The sequence below is a fragment of the Arachis duranensis genome, chromosome 7, assembly GCF_000817695.3.
Source record: "Arachis duranensis cultivar V14167 chromosome 7, aradu.V14167.gnm2.J7QH, whole genome shotgun sequence".
In the NCBI taxonomy this organism is placed as follows: domain Eukaryota; kingdom Viridiplantae; phylum Streptophyta; class Magnoliopsida; order Fabales; family Fabaceae; genus Arachis; species Arachis duranensis.
This window is the reverse complement of record NC_029778.3, coordinates 62,522,283-62,538,037: the sequence shown is the minus strand read 5'-3', so window position 1 is coordinate 62,538,037 and position 15,755 is coordinate 62,522,283.

The following is a 15,755-nucleotide window of genomic DNA, read 5'->3' as shown; positions in this document are numbered from 1 at the left end:
TTGGCTCTTGAAAGAATGATGAAAAAGGAGACATGTTACTGAGGATCTGAAAAATCATACAAATGATTCTTGAAGCAAGAAAAAGCAGTGATTAAGAGATAGTACATGCGAAAAAAAAGAAAAAGAAATAATAAAGTTGTGATCCAAGACAAAAAAAAGTGTTCTTAAGAACCCTGGACACCTCTAATTGGGGACTCTAGCAAAGCTGAGTCACAATCTGAAAAGGTTCACCCAGTTATGTGTTTGTGGCATGTATGTATCTGGTGGTAATACTGGAAGACAGAGTGCTTTGGGCCACAGCCAAGACTCATAAAATAGCTATGTTCAAGAATCATCATACTTAACTAGGAGAATCAATAACACTATCTGGATTCTGAGTTCCTATAGAAGCCCATCATTCTGAATTTCAAAGGATAAAGTGAGATGCCAAAACTGTTCAGAGGCAAAAAGCTAAAAGCCCCGGTCATCTAATTAATACTGATCTTCATAGATGTTTTTGGAATTCATTGCATATTATCTTATTTTTATCTTATTTGATCTTCAGTTGCTTGGGGACAAGCAACAATTTAAGTTTGGTGTTGTGATGAGCGGATAATTTATACGCTTTTTGGCATCGTTTTTAGTATGTTTTAGTTAGTTTTTATTATATTTTTATTAGTTTTTAGTTAAAATTCACTTTTCTGGACTTTACTATGAGTTTGTGTGTTTTTCTGTTATTTCAGATATTTTCTGACTGAAATTGAGGGACCTGAGCAAAAATCTGATTCAGAGGCTGAAAAGGACTGCAGATGCTGTTGGATTCTGACCTCCCTGCACTCGAAGTGGATTTTCTGGAGCTACAGAAGCCCAATTGGTGCGCTCTCAACAACGTTGGAAAGTAGACATCCTGAGCTTTCCAGCAATGTATAATAGTTTATACTTTGCCCGAGATTTGATGGCCCAAACAGGAGTTTTAAGTCAGCTCAAGAATTCTGGCGTAAAACGTCGGAACTGGCACAAGAATGGGAGTTAAACGCCCAAACTGGCACAAAAGCTGGCGTTTAACTCCAAGAAGAGTCTCTACACGAAAATGCTTCAATGCTCAGCCCAAGCACACACCAAGTGGGCCCGGAAGTGGATATTTATGTCATTTACTCATCTTTGTAAACCCTAAACTACTAGTTCTCTACAAATAGGACCTTTTGCTATTATATTTGACATCTTTTGATCATGTTTTTATGATTGAACCCTCTTTGGGAGGCTGGCCATTCGGCCATGCCTAGACCTTGTTCTTATGTATTTTCAACGGTGAAGTTTCTACACACCATAGATTAAGGTGTGGAGCTCTACTGTACCTCGAGTATTAATGCAATTACTACTTCTGAGTAGGATTCAAGGATTGAATGACTGTGATGAGTTCAAACTCGCGATTGTGGGGCGTTAGTGACAGACGCAAAAGACTCACTGGATTCTATTCCGACATGATCGAGAACTGACAGCTGAATAGCCGTGCTGTGACAGAGCGCGTTGAACATTTTCACTGAGAGGACGGGACTGTAACCATTGACAACGGTGATGCCCAAGATACAGCTTGCCATGGAAAGGAGTAAGAAGGATTGGATGAAGACATTAGGAAAGCAGAGAGATGGAAGGGACAAAGCATCTCCATACGCTTATCTGAAATTCTCATCAATGAATTACATAAGTATCTCTATCTTTATTTTATGCTTTATTCATAAATCATTCATAACCATTTGAATCTGCCTGACTGAGATTTACAAGATGACCACAGCTTGCTTCATACCAACAATCTCCGTGGGATCGACCCTTACTCGCGTAAGGTTTATTACTTGGACGACCTAGTGCACTTGCTGGTTAGTTGTGCGAAGTTGTGATAAAGAGTTGAGATTGCAATTGTGCGTACCATGTTGATGGCGCCATTGATGATCACAATTTCGTGCACCAAAGCTCAACACATTGGAGTAGAACAGCAAAGAAAAATATAAAATAAAACACAGAAAGATGAATCCCGGTCATTTTCGGCAGAGTCATCAACAACCAAAAAGATCAATACGAGACCACTCTTTGTAGCTCAAAAACGTCCTTCCTTGTATGTCCTGGACACCTGCTTTTCTTTTGTTGAAGATTCTGTCATTTCTCTCCATCCAGATATTCCAAATCACTGAAAAGAATCCCACCAACAACAACCGCTCCTCCTTCTTTCTGTTATGTATGCCAATTCAACTCTCAAACAGTCCTTTCATGGTTCCTAGGACCGCCCATGGTCTATCAAAACGATTGAGCCAAGCGCACCATACCTGCCACGTAAACTTACATAAAAGAAACAATTGATGAATAGATTCTGTCTCTTTTTTACACAGGACACATAAACCATCATTCTGATGAAGCACGCCTAGTCTGCTCAACCTATCTTTAGTATTTACCCTGCCAATCAGAATGAACCAGCCAAAAAGCTCAATTCTCAAAGGTTCCAACCCTCCCCAAATTGATTTAGTGAAACTGTAGCTCGTAATCTCTTTCGAAAGAGTTTTTGATTGCAACACCTGTACAAAAGAGTTAGTAGAAAAAATACTTTTATTATCAAATTTCCACACAATATTATTCTCTCTACCATTGATAGTTTCACTAGCCTTAACCTCTCATGAAGTTGATGAACCAATTCTAACTCCCATTGGAACAACATTCTCCTCCAATGGAAATTCTAAATCCACTCTATCCCATCCCAGAACCCACAGTACCTATCACAGATCCTTGCTGGTTTGAAATACAGAAGAGCCTTGGAAAACTTGCTTTTAGAGAACCACCTTGCACCCAATTATCTTCCCAAAATCGCGTTCGTCTTCCATTCCCTACTTCCATCACCAGGCCACTGATAAGTTTTTCTTTCACCTGTTGTTCTTCTATATTCAACAGACAGATATCTTTCTATGGACCCCCCTTCACTGGAAGAGTCTGACTAGATAGCATAACATTACGGTTCAGATTATTACACGAACAAACAACCTTCTTCCACAATGGGCTATCCTCCTTTGAGAAACATTACCACCATTTGAACAACATTGCTGTGTTCCTGATTACTACATCTTTAACCCCAAGCCTCCAGCCTTTTTTGGAGTCTAGACCACTTCCCACTTCACTAGAGGCATACCATAGTTACCATCCTCCTTACACCACAAAAAACTTATCTAAAGTGCAATCAGCTTGTTAGTGACCACCTTCGGCATCTTGTACAGACTAAGATAATAAATCAGTAAGCTATTCAAGACCGATTTGATGAGAACTAGCTTACTTGCTTTGTTTAAAACCTTTGCCTTCTACAAGCTGAGCTTCTCTTCCACCTTGTCTATGATCAGCTTCCAAGTCTTTGCCAAATGTGGATTCGCTCCTAAAGAGAATTGATGCTCAGCCCAGACATCAACTCAAAGCAACGCAGCAGCCTCTTATAATTCGCAATTGTTTCTGTCTCCGGAGGGCAAAACAAGATAGTATCATCTGCGAACTGGAGATAAGACAATTCAATATGATCTCTCCTGACCAGCAACGGAGCAATGCGCCCATTCTTTACGGCTTCTCCCAACATTCTATGCAATACATCAACCACGAGCACAAAAAGCAGAGGAGAGAGTGGATCCCCTTATCTTAATCCCCTCTCCATTTTAAACGCCTTGGAAGGTGAACCATTCACCAGGATAGATGTAGCGATTGCCACCTTCTTTCTCCGCGTCTTGAGCCATTGAACCGTCTCACAAGCAATGTGGGCGCCGTCATGTATCTTCCTACCCATGACAAAAGCACTCTGTGTCTCTCCTACCAAATCTGGCATTACTGTTCTCATTCTCCACACTAAGACCTTGGAGATCACCTTATACACGCATCCCACCATACTAATCGGTCAGAAGTCCTTGATCTCTTTAGCACCCACAAATTTCGGAGCTAGCGTCACCCATGTGACATTTGCATCGGTTGGTAACTTAGCACTTTGGAAGAAATTCATCACTGCTGCAGTGAACTCCTGACTAATATCCTCCCAGCATCGTTTGATGAAGTTCAGATTGTACCCATCACTACCCGGGACTTTAGAGGATTCACAGTCCCAAACTGCCTCCTTAATTTCCTCCACAAACGGCATCACCTCCAAAGCTACAGCCTCTGCTCCATCAATCTGTCTCACCAACCCATCCCGAAAGCCAATCCTCGGAACAAATTCCTGCCAATACAAGTCCTTATAAAACCCTCTATTTATTCTTGTTTGATTCCGCGCTAACCGTCCATAAATCATCAGAGCATCAATCTTGTTATTCTGTTTTCTAGCCGAGGCAATGTTATAAAAGTATCTAGTATTTTTATCCATGCACTTAATATGTTGAGACCTCGACATCTTCTTCTAGTGTAACTCCTTCCTAACATACCACTTCTCACAAAAGCTCACCAACGCCTTCCTTCTAGCATCCGTCATACCATCATAGACACCATCACTAACCATATTATCCAGTTTCTTAATCTCCTCCTCAAGCATCTTCAATCTCTTATCCAGGTCCCCGAAATTGTTCTTGTGCAATAGTCGTAGAGGACCCGTCAAAGCCTTTAACTTACTAGTGAACTGAGCATCTTCCAAATTTCTCTATTCATTTTTAACCATTCTCAGAAAACCCTCATGCGTAAACTAGGAATTCAGACTTCTGAAAGGTCGTGGGCCATCACTAACTCTCTTATCCTCCATAATCAATGGACAGTGGTCTGACAGCCCTCTAGGCCCACCTTTTAGTCAAACATCAGGAAATTCCTCAACCCACTCTATATTAACCAAGACCCTATCAATCCGACTACAAGATCAACCCCTGAACCATGTGAACTTCCTATCATTCAGAGGCAAGTCCACCAACTACATATCATGTACCCAAATCTTAAACTTTTCCACTGACATCGGTAAACTACTAGCTCCTTTACGCTCTTCGATATGTAGAATCTCATTAAAATCTCCCAAGAAGCAAAAAGGCACCTGACATAGACCCCAATATAACTCAACTCCTCCCATACAACCCGCTTCTCCTCCCTCTCATGCGCCCCAAACACCAAACAAAAAGCACAATTAAAATTGTTTTTCATCATCACACCTTCAACGCACAACCATCTCTCCCCTTTATAACAGTTGTTGGCTTTGAACAACTCATCATCCCAAATTAGCAACAAACCCCCAGAAGGCCCTACCGACTCCACATACTCCCATCCCACAGTACTATAACCCCATATTCTTGCAACATCAAATTTAGTAAAATCCTGCCTCTTAGTTTCAACCAAACCTAACATGTTTAGCTTATAAAAGTTCTTCAAAGATTTTATCATGCTCTATTTTCCGTCCCCCTCAACCCCTGAATATTTCAACAGCTAAAAATCATTTAACAACATTTTTACTCACCTTATTGAGATTCTTAGGCCGACTTCTTCGTGCCATTTCTTTTTGTTTTGCTATCTTTCTCTTCACCGCTAATTCTTCATTCTGCGCTTGCAAAATCGCCATAATATCCACTTCTTCATCATATAAAACAGCACCTAACTCTACTGCTAAAGCCCATGTTTCCTCATTTTCTTTCATCTGATCTTGCACCGTAATTCTGCCATCAACTGTCCCCTGCCGCGTCTCTGTCTCTGTCTCTGTCTCAGACTCCACGTTAGCCACCACAATTCTCTCCCTATTAGCCACATCTTGTCCTTCTGTGTTCCGTGCAACTGGTCCCGAAGCTCTCGAATCCTCATACACCTGAGTCGGATTCCAAGAATGGTTTTCACAAGAAAGATAGCCCTGTCCATCTTCGTCTGGTTCCATCCGCTCCCTTGCCCTCTCCACCAGTGGCGACGCCACCTGACCTCCATCACCGGCATCACCACTCCCTGGATCGCAGCACCCCGGCTCAGCCATGGAGTCTCGTGCATTAGTCGTCCAAGGACCTGGTTCGAGCGACTAATCCCTCCCTACGGCAGCAGCATCCAAACCGAGCGCTTCTGGGCAGCCTCGCATGGCTTGCCTACACGGCCCCTTTGCCTGTAGCGTGCCCTTCCCAACATTCTTGCTGACCTGCACTACGTCAGCCCAACCCAGTTCAGGACCCGTCACAGCCAACCTCACCTCTTGGATACTCCATCATACCCATAGCCCATCAACCTACCGTATTAGCCTTATCATCATCCGTCCAATTTCCTTTTTCCTTCACCCCAAACTGTAGTCCACCTGCTTGCCCTTTGGTACTTGGGCCACATAACACCAAGCCCATACTACCCTCATCAGCATTACCTACCTTAGTTTGGTCCTTATAAGAGAAGCCCAAATCCTTCACACCACATATCCTTGTAGCCCTATGAAGCACCCCGCCTCCACAAACGTCAAATTCCTGCGTAACTATTCTCTCCGAAACCTCCTCCTCATTCAAACCATATACCCCATAATCCTCCTTTCCATTACACTCAGTGCAACTATCTGAATCAATCACCTTAAATGCTTTATTCAAATTATGATATTTGAAACTTAAATCATTTAAAATCTCCTCATCAATGACCATGTTACCCTCTTCACCGCCGATCATCTTATCATTGAAAATCATTAGGTCTGCCGCCGGATCCCACGGCACCACCTCCTTCGTATGACTACTACCACCAGAAATAGAGTTTCTGATCACAGACCACCCAACTTGGTCCCGTACCGTACTTTCTGCACCACAAGTCTCATAACCCACTTCTTTAACATAAACATCAAAACCACTATCACCGACTAAGATGTGGATCCAATCTCAAATGACGTCAAAGTGCCTGTGTCAACTTGAATGCGTCCAGCTCTAAAGGATGATCCTGCTCCTGTGCCTATATCACATCTAACCACGTCACCCCATAAGCTACCCATGGTTTTAAACGTTTCTAATGACCATACATGTAAAGGCACCCCATAGCATTCCAACCAAACTCTTCTGGTCTCACAATGTTTCGACTCCTCCCATATCCAAACTTTATGAAAAATTGTAGCAGCCTATCCAACTTGAAAGTAAACGTCTCGTCTGTATGCTTCACAGAATCAAACGTGATTAAAACTTTACAAGCACATAGCTCGCTTACTTCCACAACATGAGGCACATTTTTGCAAATTGCCTTTCTTAATGATTGGAGGTCAAAAGGTTTCAAAGTGCTTCCTACTAAACTCCGCACTAACTAATCCATATTCTATGTCGCTACCGAGACTTCAACCCTCTTCATCCGCCCATTCCCATGTTGGTCAAAGACTTACTTACCATCCTTCTTCACCTCCATCTCTTGTGCCATAGTCACCTCTTTTCCACTACCAAATTCCATAGGGCCCCCTCATGTTGAACTCTTCGCTCCACGTGCACGTGTCGTTCCCTCTCCTGCGGCTGCCTGCAAAACCTAACTTTGCCTACAGATACGATCTTCCCTCGTAGTCTCATATGATTCATCTCCGTAATCGCCTTCAACACGCCACCTTTCGTTGTATACCATACAAAAGCAAAGAGATAAACCGCTCCTATTTTATGTTTACGGACAAGATATATGTTATTAATTCTTCCCGTCCAACAGAACAAATGATATAATTTCCTCTTTGAAATATACTCCGGTAAATTATCCACAAACATAGAAAATAATTCATTTTACAGGCGATGGTATTCTTCTAGATTTCAAACCCTAGAATCCTTTGTGCGTGGTTGGAAAACCCTAATCCCGCCCCTCCCAGTGTTTCCCCCTCTCATTCTCTCATTCCCTTAAAATTACATTTGTATTTTTACTTCAATTAAAATTTTTATATTCTATAGTTTTTTCTTAGATAATTCAATCTTTAAAGATATGATTTTATTAATTTGTTATCTAAATTTATAAAATTGTATACAATAATTATATATATATATATATATATTTATTGTTGGGTCAATCCAATTTAACTGATTTAATTCGGGTTAATTTAGAGTTAGATTCAAATTTTTAAAATATATTTGATGATGTGTACCCTAGTGTGTTGAAAATAGAATAGAAAAAACGAAGCTAATTCGGCCATGTATCTTAATTTAACCTTCTAATACAATAAACCTTACATTATGCCTCTACCACAACAATGATAAAATCCATTACAATAAAAAATCAGTTATAAACACTAATTCAAATGCCAAATAAAATATATCATACACTAGGTTTTTGTACAAAAACCTATAGAACAAAATCTAATACCTAAGATTGGGAGTAAAATTGTACTTTACCCTTTTCTTAATCTAACCATAATTCATAGCTAAATAGATTATAACAAATGGAGCAAGTAAGCAAAGGCAAACAAAATGCAACAAGAAGATGAGTAGAGTATGAGTACTGACAAAAATGAGAAGTAAAATCTGTCAAGCACAACAGTTAAGTAACCATAAATAGTTTACTATATATACATAGTAAATCCACCATCACAGCTGCGCGAAGAGAGCAGCATGCAAAATCAGAAAATAAAGAAAAAAATTAGGAAATCCTAAAGTCAAAAAACCTAATTGAGCCTAATTAGTAAATTCCCGCATGCATGATGTAAAAGGACACTCACGATGTAGAGATAGAGTTCTTGAGGCAGGAGCTTAAGCGGGAGCTGGAGTAGATCAAACGAATGTGACATTGTGATGACGGTCTATTATGACCAAATGCGTGCTGGTGATAGCATCACTGTTGGAGGGGACTCCTCATCCTCCACATAGGCACCAGTACAGGTATCGACACCACCACCTAGACTACTGTCACCGTAGCATGACTAGGGAAACGACGACAACGACGACGATGACGATTATCAAGACCCGTAGTCATTAGGATTTTGTTATGATTATTTGACAGTATATTATTTATCTGTTGGACTTTTTCTCCTGTACATTTATTATTTCATATTATACTTGACTATTTTTATTAAAAATAATATTTTATTTTCATTAATTTGGGTTTGAATATTAATGCTCGACATACTGATTATGATATATCAGGTTATACCAGGTATTATGTATAGCCATTTTAAAAAATATAAAAATTAAAATTCGTGATTACCATTGGATTTATCATTGGCTAAATGTGCTGGTATGAATTAATTTATTTTTTAAATAATATTTTTAAATTATATATTACCGTGAGACAAATCTGACGATAATAATCGCAGAAAACTTTTTTATTGGCGCTAATGTTACTATAAAAAATTTTCAGACGGTAACAACACTCATAAATTCGTCATCTATTGTGTTAAATCCGCTGGTAATTGGTGACGGATGAGAAATCTACCAATAATGAGTCACCGACGAGCATCTAAATTGGTCCATTGGTAAATTTGACAAATTTTGGTGCCTTTTTTGTAGTGATACATACAAGAGGGATATCGTGTAAAGCACACCGACCTTTTATAATGGAATAGATGTACGAAGAAGAACATAACATTTAGCAAAGGAGGAGGAACAAGAGACACAGAGATGGAGAGTGTCTGAAGCGATACAGTAGGTAGCTACAATGGCGTAGATGAGGCTAAGGCTGTCAAGCGGGCCGGCTCGACCCGTTTAAGCCTGTGGGTAAAATGGGCTTGCCCATTTAAGCTTGTTTCATTCACGGGCTATACTTTTTCAGTTGGACCATTTATGGTCACTCCGATGGGTTAAACAAGCTGGTTTGTTTACTCTTTTATTTTTTTTAAAAAAAATATTTTGACAAAAAATATCACTTTTAGGTCAAAAACTTTAAATAAACAGTATTGTTTTAGTTGATTGGTCAAATTTTTTAGTTAGATCAAGAAAAATATTGTCTACAAGTACTACTTTTTAGGAAAAAATGTAAAAAAAAAAATAAACGGGCCATCCGTTTAATCTAGAGGCTAGCCAGTATAACCTCTCATTTTTTTGGGGTTAATCAGACTCAACCCATTTAGCTCAAAATTTAAACGGGCTTAATTTTAGAAGTAAAATTCGCCCGTTTAAATGGATAAATGGGCTAGTCCGGTAGGTTTAGCCCATTTTGATGATTCTAGATGAGGCTCGATGTGAAGGAAGGAAGGAAGGAGACAACACACAAAGTTAGATAGGGTCGTAGATTTACATAGAGTTGTAGTAAGACTTCTCTTCTGCTTCAGCATTATAAAATGTGAAACACACATTATTTATAATAAAGAAAACACGTTACACTTGTAAAAGCGATGTCTACATATAAAAAATGAGAAATGCTAGAGGGTCATGAGAATTTATTGTTTTTGACTATTAGTTAGTCATCAATGTTTAAAAATATGGGATAAAATATGTTGTTGGATTACTAGACAAAAGAAATTGAGTTGATGGCTAAATAATGGTTATAACATATCGTACTTTTAAAAATTTAAATATGAATATATTATGATTTATTTTATTAAATTTGAACCTTATATTTTTAGGAGCTATTTCATTAAAAGTAATTAAATTGATCATAAAATGAGTTGATTTTAATCGATTAGCATTCTTACGTAATTTTATTATAATTACATATTTTGTATAATGAAAATTAGAATTCAGTAATGAAAAAATTACACAACTTAATTTAAGTAACTTCTATTATTAATAAGCCATGATTTATTAAGTCACGATTTATTAAAGGCTCTTTATTCTTAGAAATTAATTTATTAAGAATGATGAATTTGATTTTATAAATACTTTAAAGTTTAAATCAATTAATATTTTTGTACAATTGGCTAGTTTATATAATTTGAAATTAAAGTTCAAGTAGTGGAAAAATAATAAAAAGTTATACGATTTAATTTAGCCAATTGATATTTTGGGTTTTAAATTTTATCTCATAAAATGTGATTAATATATTTATTTTATAACATTAATTAAAAATAATTATTTGAACTCATTGATATGTTGATAAATAAAATTATACGTGTTTCGAAAGTAATTTTTACAATATTATATTTAAATCCTAAATTATTTTTTTTATCTCAGACATTTTGTAAAATTCTTATGTTACTCGTATATATTTTACTTTAACTCTAGTCCTAAATTCTTTATTCATACATACTGTTATTATCTAACATGTATACTCTCTGATCGATTACTGACACACGCATACCCCTCACACTAATCCTACCCTCGTTGAACCACTTCTTTATTTTCTACCACTCATCCATTCTAAACACTCACTACGCATCTTCTGATATAAAACAAGGAGGGAGAGGTCAAGAAGGGAAAAACCGAACAAAAGGGAGGACTCGATACAGGGAGGTAGAAGGAGAGAGAGCATGAGGGCGCGCCAGTGAGGATTGGGAATGCCGTCGTTATTGCTGTGAAGGAGGGGGAGAGTGATGCGTGCGAGAGGAGGAGATAGCGATCAGGGTAGAGAATGACGGGCGCAAGGGATAAGAAAAGTTTTTCTACTGTTGTTGCCAGAGCCCTAATCGTCACTGCCAAAGGAAGCTCCACCGTTGTCGCTGCACGTGGGAGGAGGAGAGACGTTGAGAGACGGTGCCGCTACGGTCGTCGTGCTGCTACTAATATTGCTTTGTTTTCTTATTTTTCCTAATTACTATAATTCGTTCTTATTTTTGAACCTCCACTGCTATTGTCCTACTATCCGTTGATTGAGAATTTTAAGGCGTTTATGCCTTAGGGCTAAGTTGCTGCAGCTGCAGATTGTGACTGTTGATGCTTCGAAGGGATCACTGCTACATGGATAACTGGAATTGGTGCTGTTGTCGCTATTGTTTCTACCCCGAGAGAACTGATGTTGTTGCCACTATTCTGACTGTTTTGGGATTGCTACTACTGTTGTAAATTAGAAAAAAAAGAGATTGTCACGTTTAAGTTCTACAGTTTCGACTAATTGAGGTAGGGGGTTTTGTTTTAAAAGTAAAGATATTGATTTAAGAATGCCTATAAATCCTATTAAATAATTGTAAATATGGTATAAGAATTTAGAATAATTAATTAATGAGTTTGATTTGAATTGTGACTGAAATTGTGATTAATTTGAGTGTAGTTATGTATGGTAGTTGATTGGATGATTATTGTGATAATTTGGTTGGTAATTCTGATTTCTAATTAATTATGTGAATTTGATTGAGGCTGAGATAATCACTTGATATGTTGCAATAATTGTTGAATTGACATGTGATATTGAATTTGAAAATTTTTGAAGGATAGGAACCTAAAAGATTAAACCATTTTTTTGAGAACCTAATTTCTAAAATAAAGTAGTAACTTTGAAACCAAACTAGTAACTCGACAGTAAACGAAACTGTATGAGATTAAATGCTGAATAAATTAGAATAAGTGTACTTAATATAGTTTAATTTTGAAAGATTCTTATTAACTGGAGAATCAATTATGAATTTTTTAATTTGAATTCCGAAATATGATTTTTTGCATTACTTTTAAAAGGGGTCTTCAACTTTAAAAGAATGTAACTAAATTGATGCTGATCAAAATTGTGTAGGACAAAGTCTAGGGTGAATATTGAAGTGTCTAGGATTAGATTTTAGAGTTATTTATTAAGTATAAAATTTATGATGAATTTTTTAATTTTAGTTGTCAAAATCGGTTTTTCTGCAGTATTTTCAAATTAATAAGCGAATTGTTTGCTTTGTTGTAATTTATGTAAATTGAATTTTTAAATAAAACTAAATTTAAATTAAAATTTAGTATTTTTAATTTATTGTCATAAAATTTTAGAATTTTTGGAGTTGTAGTTTAAAATATATAAATTTTTGAAATATGATACGTTATATAATAGAAACCAGATTTTTTATTTAAAATTAGTAACTTTGTAAGCCTATAATTCCTAATTATGGATGGGTATTGAGGTTAAATCACTTGGAGGTGAAACATGAGTGTGTCTAGTACATGTGAGTTAAATGTCAGAGCTATCCATATTTTAATGAGTAAATTATGAAAATTGGAAGAGGATGTATTCGTTGAATTTTAAAACAGAACAATGCAAAAAATTACTCAACTTCCAAGCTACATAATTTCTTTATTAAAAATAGTATTGACCTAGAACCAATTAAAAAAGACACTTAGATAAGTCTATTTGAACTATATTAAATTTGAAAGTTATTGAATTTTATATAAAATTTTAAAAACTGCTATTGTTTTGCTAGTTTTAAAACTACAGAACAGTCACAATATTTTTCTTATTACTGATGCTAGAATAATAAAAAAATTATGATATTTAGTTTTTTTAGAAAGCTTAGTCTAAAGCGATCATCTAGACATAAAATTTGCACAATTTTAAGTTAATTTGATATTTTAATAATAGAATGAAAGATAGACTATTGAGATTGTTTTGGTGACAGTCTTGGGATTCGTAAGTTAAAAATGAATTTTAGTATTATATATTTGTTTTTTCTTTGATATTTAGCGAAGAAAGGAAAATCAAACTGATTCAGCTTAGAACTATTGAACCTAAACTTGGAACATGTTGATTTTCATACGGTTTAAGTGACTTTTGATTTATAAAGAGAATTTTTACTTTAATAAAGACCAAGTAAGAAAAATGAAATTTGAATGAGAATAATAGTTAATGATGAATGATGAAAAAGATTATATGTCTGCTGCCATAGGTGCAGTAGAGATATGGTGGTAAGCCCACCCAAAATACATTCCAAAAGTAAAATCATACATGCTTCGGCTAGAAAGCAATGCCCCTAAAAGTACTTATAAAGGTCATGTTTGGTATGCTTCAGTGGAAGATCAGCGCCTGTGAGATAGAGGTTGCTTTTGGAGGTCATGCCACTGGAAGCCATACCCAGACAAAGGTTGTTGGGTTACGTCGCGAGCGGGTAGAAACCGACAGATGAACTAATTACCTGCACTAGAGCTAGACATTCATCGTATGCATATGCATGACTTGTTTGGGTGTGCTTGTGCTATGTGTTATTTTATTTTTTTTATTTTGCTATTTGATTGATGTGTGCAATGTTTGTTTATCTGTACTATCTGTTTTATTTGTGTATGTGTTTTACTTTTATAGTTGTGGTTGTTATTATCAAAATAAATTTTGAGAAAATAACTTGAAGTTGGTAACTAATTTTTCTAACGTAATTTTAAAGAATCTTTTAAAATTAATAAAAAGATATATTCCTGAGATAACTTAATTATTTGCATTTTATTGTTTATTTTCACGGCATTCTCATCGTCTACCGAGAATTTGCGGTTTAGTTTTCAACCTAAAAATTTCCATCTCTTTCGGTGACACAGGCTTGACGACTCAATATAAAGCTGCGGATGGATAGTGGAAATTATTTTTAATTCAAGTTGCTTTCATAGAGTCCCCTCGCTCTTGTTGCTTAAAATTTTATTTTATACAAAGAGGTAGGCGTTGTATCTAAATTTTATTTGGACTTAGTTGTGTAAAATTTATTATTATTAGTATTTATGTGATTATTATTATTTGGAGATCTTTGATATATGATTTCAATGAATAAAAACAAAAATTTTCGGTATTTTCTAAAAATTAGAATGCAATATCGACATAAAGACTCAGTATTAAATAGTTAATATTAGAAAATGTTATGTAATATTGTTTTTAGTAAAAATACCATGACTTAAATAGGGTATTTTGCTGAAAAGAAGGTTACAATGACCAAAAATAAAAAATTCTGATAATTCTCTAGTATTTCTCATAAAAAATAAGGTTTAACTAATATATATCCTAACACATGATAAACTTACCACTAGTAAAAAATTTTAAATATTTTTATTTAATGAATATAAAATAAATATATTAAAAATTTAAATCTTCTATATTTTTAATAAAAAAATTATTTTATAATTTTAACATATATCCTTAGAATACATGATAAATAAATCCTAAAAAATAATCACATTTATCAAGAGTTACTTTTCTTAAAAAAGTGTTGCCTTAAATATCACATTTATAAAGAGCTTTAAAGGCACAACTTATGAGTTCTAAAAAGACGTTATTAAATGACACTCTAATATTGTTGCCAAAATACCTTTAAGAAAGTCAACTACAAAAAAGTTTAAAATATGCTACGCTTTAAAATGAGTTATGTCTAGAAATTTCCAACCGTAAGTCAAAATGTGTAGTTATAAGAGATTAAATTTTCAGTTTGGATAAATAACTTAAATAAGTTCTTTTGAGAAAGGAGCTTAAAACATAAAGACTTTTATTAAAAACAGCTTATAAATAAGTTATTTTGTGTTTGGTTTTTTAGTTATAAAAGTACTTATTTTAAAGTTGTAGCGTTTGGATAAATAACGCAAAAGATAATTTTTTTTTTTATAAAAGAGAATGAATATTAAAATAACCATGATAACAAATATTTTTCAATATTGAATGTTGATTTTACATAACCTAATCACTAATATTGTGTATGATATGGTAGGTAAAAATAAAAAATAAATATAAAATGTGTGTCAATGTATATTTTATTGCTGTTTTTTATTTTTTATTTTTACTCCTATTAGAACTCTTTCTCCTTTATTGAGGTCAAGAACTTGTTATAATTAACTATGAAAATAATAATAAGCTATAAAATTACATATGAAAAAAATAAAATTAAAACTGAAATTTCATACACACTTGAATACAAATTTAATAATAAAAAATAGTGATAAAATGATTAAAAAAAATACTTAGAAGGAATATATGCAGTAAGTTGTTCAGATGTAATATTGTCTGAAAATGTGGTGGAAGATCAATACTTCCATCAGATGTTTCATTATGTAAAAATGGTGAGACTTGGAACATTGCGTGAGAATGATGGTGGAAGGCCA